The sequence below is a fragment of the Sipha flava genome, unplaced genomic scaffold (genome assembly GCF_003268045.1).
Source record: "Sipha flava isolate LNK unplaced genomic scaffold, YSA_version1 38_pilon_pilon, whole genome shotgun sequence".
NCBI lineage: Eukaryota > Metazoa > Arthropoda > Insecta > Hemiptera > Aphididae > Sipha > Sipha flava.
The window spans coordinates 2,880,728-2,888,345 of record NW_020273099.1 but is presented as its reverse complement, the minus strand read 5'-3'; positions in this window follow the sequence as shown (position 1 = coordinate 2,888,345).

Below are 7,618 nucleotides of genomic sequence, written 5' to 3'. Positions count from 1 at the left end.
TCATAAACTCCTGTGCTAAAATACAAGAATTATCGAATTGTTTTTTTCTTCCAAATATCTAGGATTGTCAACGTACAAGGCTAATTTTTCCGCAAACATCAGCAACATTCAATTCAATTTTACATTCCTTATATATTCATGTATTTTTTTTTTTTTTTCTAAGAACCTGCAAATCTTTTGGTCGGGCGAAGATTTATGGATTAATTGATTCCTACCGAAAAGCACTTGTCCGATGACAAAACAAATTATAATATTGAACAATTTAGTTTTTCTGAAATATATAAAATATTATTACATTAAAAATGAACCTTTTGAAAGTAGCTGTATTCAAATATTGTACCAAACAACGAAATTGGTAAATAATTTTTTAACTAAAACAAATTTTTATCCATCTTAAAAAACTTAATGAATTTTAATCGTTCGAGTATCATATAAGAATACAGTGTATGTGCGCAATTAAGAAAACGTGTTACTATCCTATATACAATCTTACGTGTCCTGCGAGACGATTCATCTGACCATATATGTAAATTATTGTGTTGTTCACTCATCGCGTTCAATGTAGAATGTTTGGTCCCCGCGGTTCAACTGACCGCAACGGCATGGATGACAATAACCAATACAAAGGACTAAGAGGTGATGGATAAAGAAGTCACCGTGTGGTGTGAATGTTCGAAACGGCCGCACTGGGACGGATAAATTATGTCTAAATTTGAATGCAGTTAGACGATTCCTGAGTGGGACGCTGTCCATATTGTATACGACGCTTAAAAGGGTGTATAAGAGATTTACATTTTCAAAAAGTCATTGTTCACTTGGATATTTTGAGTATTTATAGACCGTTTTGTAGAAAAAATGATAGTTCTTGATTCGCATCGACACTAAAATATTTGAAATCTTAATATAAAGCACAGCAATAATCATCAACTATCAGCAAAGATACAAAACGATTAAAAACATTATTTTTTTTTCAAAAATAAGAAATGTATCTATAATATTATTGTGATTACCACATGATTTCATGGTTGTTAAACTATTGCTTGAAAAATAGAATAAGTTTGTTTTTCGGATTTTCATAACATTTATTATTATTATTCTCGTATTAGCTTTTTATTACATTTTCAAATTTCCGAAATCAATTAGTCGTAACTAAAACTTTAAACGATTATAAGAACATATTTCAAATAACGAATAACTATGAAATTTTATGGTTAATGGTAAGTTATATCGAATCAGTGTTTATTGAATTTATCTGTTTTGAAGTTAATAATAAAAATTTCAAAAAATACGACCCAGATTTGTATTTAACGATTTATAAGTACTTTCATTTTTATCTCAAACCAATTGAATTCAATTTGAAAACGATAATTGCCAACTATAAACACTTATCTTGAAAATAAAAGAATTAAGTGCTGTTATAATTCCTAATTTTCAGGAAAAAGAATCGAAACGCTTTCTGAAAGTAGTGTAAAATTATCTCTTTAATCTCTCTTGAGTGTACTTTTAGTGGACAGCGTGCAAGTAAGATTTCCAATTTATAGTTCAATAGATTTTCGAAATACATTTTCTAGAAAACAATATTGGTTAGATGCGTATTACTATTATAGGTATAATATTATAATAGTATGAAACAAACTAACAAACATATTATTGTAAAAATCGAAACGCGCATTGTATTAAAATATTATAGTCTCCGCTGCGATCGAAGTATCTATATTATTATTCGCATCTACGCATCTGGAAAAAACAAAATTGCTGACCACAGTGGGTCACCGGGCTTATAATTTTCGTCTAATGGTAAGAAACTCTATCGCAAATGTTCATATGAATACTCACGCGCTCACAACACGTACTAGAAAAAGGTCACTATTGTCATATTTCAAATGTCGTAATGAGTTTTCATAATAAAAATGTAAAAGGTCACTTGAAAATACATTCCACACCGACAATATACATGTATGTTACGATTATTATATCGGTGTGTTTGTATAATAATAATAATAATAATATGGTCGAATTGTGGGGAACAAAGATTGGATTTGCTACTGTTGGCTTTTCATTTTTTTGCGTATTTCTTCCTTGTTTCCTCGTTGCAAGAATAGATACTGATAAAAATAATCACATATTTTTCCAATGACAAACAGTGGACATTACAATAAAAATGTATTGCAGATGTATTCAAAACTTGTAATGCACGTCGCATAATGCAAATATTTTACGGTTACCGATTTTCATAGTAATAATACACATATTATTTAGGTTGGATAAATTACATTAACCGTTAACGTATTAACGACGGTACTACTCGCGGGACACAGTTTCCATTGATAAAGAAATATTATTGTTGTTGTTGTTGTTATTATTATAAAATTGTATAAGTAACATCAGAAATAATAATACATGCAAACCGCTACTGGTGACAATATTTTAGTGATAATACGATTGGTCAATTTTATATTATATTATAATAGTCTCTTCTCCGCTTGTCAAACGCATTCGTGTTTTTCGCGTTTAATTATACGAATATTATTCAAAAACTGTTTACGCCCAAAAATAACAGTACGTATATCAAACGGTATTGTCATATTTTACTCGTTTTGTTATAATTCAATCAATATTCAAAGAGCGCCAACGGTCACACTCGCTGTTAACCAATATGCGTACGTAATTTTTCCACCGACAATCTTTGCGAATATTTTAGTTAACCGTTTCACAAACCACTCGTTTAACGTTTATATAAAACGTCTTTGTCCGTCCCACTCACCCTACAGTAGTCGAGGACTGATATTTCCATTGCTGCGTATTGGTCATAAACTATTTCTTCGATTTGTGAGCGTAAATATACGGTTTTTGTCAACTACGGTTTTTGAGAAGTTTCAATGAGTGGAAGGAAGAATTTTTAAACGTACGCGTCTCCCCTCAATATTTATACTAAACCATCCTGTACACGGTGCAACGCGGTGAATCGTATTTCAGGGGTGGATTTTAACCCAAGTGTTTGTAAAATCATAAGAATAAGAGAAAAAACATTTTTTAAACTAAAACTGATTTTTCAGTTGTATTAGAATTTCTAGAATATTCTGTTATCATTGTTAAGTTACCAATAATAATATGAATTAGATGTTTTTTGACTACACGTTTTAGACACTTCGATCACAATACGGCAAACGCTCATAAGGTTTTTTAATCTACGAATGTGTTAAATCACAATCGTAAGAAAATAATTTCTTACAATAAATCAAACGTTATATTTGCTAACGAACTATGTTCATATATTTATTTTGTAATTATGTAATATACTCGTAACGTTTTTTTAAAATTAATTAAATCGTCAGAAAAATCGAAAACCATTTGAAACTCCTTTCAAATAAACAAGAATATGATAAGGTTTATTGATGATATCACATCAGTTTTATGTTTATCGATTCAAGACTTTGATAAACTATACTATATTTTATTAAATTTTAAATATTTGAAAAAATTGTATAAATTCATAGAATTTTCAACAATTGACAGAATATTGATATTTATTGTCCATAGTATTTTGGGATTCCTCATAAGTTTCCGCTCAGTGAGGCTCAGTAGTTTTTTGATACGAAAAACGAAAATTGTCGCTTAATGTACTTTATTTATTTATATGTCTAGTACATTGTGAATCTTGTAATATATTTAAGTTTACTTAACGGAATGTGCTGAGTTGCAATTGTTCCGGAACGTTAAGTAACTGAATTTAAATATGGTATTAGAAACTATTGTTTTTACAAAATCGGTAAACCAACAAGCATTAACTACTAGAATAGCAGTTTTCAACGATAATATAGTCAAATAATGGTTGATTTTTTTTAAAACTTAAGTAATAAATATTTAATTGTTGATTATTATTTCTACTTTCATTCTTAATTATTATTTCTTAGTTATTTTTAAATTTCTTATACTACCCTATTGTTATTTATTTTATTTATTGTTTTTTATTTATTACTAGCTGACCCGACAAACGTTGTTTTGTCATATAAATTATTTCTAGAGAATATTTTGCTAGAAATAAATAACTTATTAAATATAGGCATGTAAGAATGTGGGTAAGGATAAGGATGTAAGGAAGAGATATGGAGTGCTATGAATGGTGACGAAATATAAAAATGAAAAAAACATCAAACATTTATTTTTTTAATAATTTATTAAAATTGATCCATTAAAATTATATACATCGCTAATTATGACAATATTAGTAAAAAAAAATATCTATCCCTTAATGAGTGTACAATATTTTTTGTTATCCCATCTTTCGCCAACACAAACTGGATGGCTCGAGAGCACACCACGTATAATTATCCGTGTGAAAAATATGATGTGCTCAAATCTAAACTACAAACATTGTTTGGCTTTGAAACTTATTGATAGTTATTGCAAATGCCAATCTAATTGGAAATTTAAGGCGTTTAAATTGTATTGGCACATCTGTGGGTATAATAGAGATTGGCGGTAATAATATATTTTCACCTCGGAATTTGCCATTTAAAATTATGGATTCGATAACATTTTTCATTAATTTTTTAAGAACTTATTGCGTGCCGTTGTACAACCGTGGCAGGTCAAATTATGAAGCAAAATAACCGGAGAAAATACCTTCAATTGTAAATTATGCGGTGGCATGCCTGGTAAGTCCAATGAGTTTGAAAACTCTGTTAGATAATTTACAGCTTCAGTAACATAGCAAACTATATCTATAGATTTGTATGACACCATGTCTCCTGGTAATAAATGTTTATCTTGAGATTCAATTCGTTGATGTCCACATTTTTTACTACTAAAATTGCCCTTTCTGCCAGCCACTCATGATTTGTGTATTGTCTGTGTACATTGGAAAATATCTAGTTAATGAGAGCATCTTGCGAATAAATGATTGTACAGAAATCGGTCGGCAATTTTATACATTCCGTTTCATCTGTAGTAACTTTCCCATTTCCAATATCTAACAATTGTTTTGAGAATCTTCTGCACGCAGCTTTATTTGATTAAATCGCAAGTATCAAAATCGTTCGCTCTCTATCTTTACATACATTTCGACCATGAATTGTTGACGAAGCTCATGATATCGTAAAATAATTTTGTCCTGATCGCGCTTAATCATCAACCGATATGCATAATAATTTTTCGAACTAACATTCTTATTTGTTTTGACACCTGTTGCGGAATCTTTTTTTGTTTTATATTTATGCAATACCCGTCATTTACTACCAAAAATAAAATTAATAGTTTTTTTATAATTTTTTAATAGTGTTTTAATAGTTTTAATTAATAATTCATTTTCAATTGTGCAGTTATCGACCGGGTCAAAAATTATTAAATCAAACTATGATTTATTAAACAATAGCACTTTTCCAAAAAAATTTTTCGTAAAAACCTTCTCCTGGCAATTACAAACAATTAAAAAAAATTTGAGCTAAATCGGCCCAGTCGTTCTCAATTGATGAAATTTTATACATTTTTGGCTCCATATATATATATAGATAACTAATAACTAATTATTTATTAACTTTATCGGACTAAATTTACGCCTAAAACCTTCTCTGTGATGTCCTCTTAAATTTAAAAATACTGCACGACGATCCAATAAGTAGTTTCAGAGTTTATCCCGAACAAAAAAAAGCGACTTCATTTTATATAGTAGTATAGATGTTTATTTCTCACTTTTGTGTGACTAAAAAGTTTTATCGAATTATTAATATTTATTTATATTTTTAAATTTCCGTGTAAATCATATTAACAGTTCAAGGTGAATAATGCAAAAAACAAAACGGTGATGCACTTTAATGTACATATAGATTAACAGTGAATGCATTTAGTTTATAGCGAAATAAATATAAAACCTAATTCTAACTCTATGTCTAATACAATTATCAAACAACTCACGGTTGAAGTATTGTAATTATGCCAAAAAAAAAGTATACAATAAAACCGTAAAATGTTATACCTTTATTTGTAAATATTCAAAATGTAATCTAAAAAAAAACCAAATTCTATAAAGAATGTAAAGAATCACAAATTATATCAAAATTAATGGTCGTATTATTGCAAACTTTTAGAAATCTTTAAATCTTTAGAAACTTAAATATATTTAAAACTCAAATGGATACAATAACTGCAATTTTTAAACTAAATTTTGAAATAAAATGTTTACACAATAAAAAACACATTGTATTGAACAATTAAAGTAATATAAAATTAGTTATTTTCAGATTCTTTGACAATGAATGGGAAATGATTTCGAATGAACGAATACAAATTAATTAATACAATATTTTATCATCTATTGAAATATTAAATGTTTTAGTGAATGAATAATAGAATAAATACTTATATAGTCATATATATAAATAAATATATAATTTGGGATCGGATTTATTGGACTTAATTCATCGTTATCAGCCACAGTATTGTAGTTTCTTATCGTGTTACTCATTTAACAAAATGATCATACTATATCAGATCGATAACATAGATCCACTCGGATTTAAGTACAAAAACAATAATTTGGATACTAGCGTAGTGCACTCGAATTTAATTTCACAAAATTTAATTAAATGTAAAGTATTTTGAATGCGTGATAACCTTTATTATTTCTTTCGAAAAATCATTTTTCATCTGTAGTTTATTATTTTTTAAATTATATACTATCAAATATTTATAAAAGTATTTATTTCCAACAAAATGTTAATTTTACTTCTGCTAAAATCAGTTTTATGAACTATTAATTCTGAAGTAGCATTAAAATTAATATAGTTCCATATTATTATATTTTTTGTATTTTCTTCATCCTAGACTTGTCCGTGCTTTTTTAGTCGACCATTATCTACGTGATTGTAATCAAACACCATTCTGTTTTGAAGTAAAAAAGCGTAAAAAAAAAAAGGAAAATCGATAAAACAATTCACTGGCATTAACACAGAGAACATAAAACAAAATTGAAATGTTTGGTTGATTTCATAAATACAATAAATCGGTTTAATTTTTTCCAACAATATCTGTTATAATCTAAATCGATTTAAAATTGTAATTTTTGATGTGCATACATTCTCATAGTAGTCGAAATGCAAGTGACCCGATGTACGAAAACTCTAGACGAAAGTCAACGCTTTTGGAAATGTTCTCATCCCGGCCGTGTCTGGCTGGTCGACGTTGGGTATTGGTTACGAACCAAAACCCGTGTCTAGACATAACGAGAGGAACGATCGAAATGTATGAAATGGCGGCTCTCTCGAACGAAGACGTACAACGTTGATTTCCGACCTTGTTTTCGCAGTGCATCGTCCCGAGAATGTCAACAAGCACATCGTACGCAACGACAGTCGTGTTACGTCGGTTTTCGAACACAATGTCGAGAGAAACAATGAACGCGAACCAACCGCGTCGAAATCGGTAACAATTCGAGTGCAGTTAAAAAAAAAAAAAAAAAAAAAAACTCCGACAGACGAAAAACGTAACGCGAGGGACGTTCGGACGTTACCGAAAACGGACGGTTGCATTGTCGGCGGACGGAGTCGCGACCCAAATAAAAGCGAAAAATCGATCGCGCGCCCGCGCGCGCGAAAATTCTCGTACGGAACGACGGACGGTG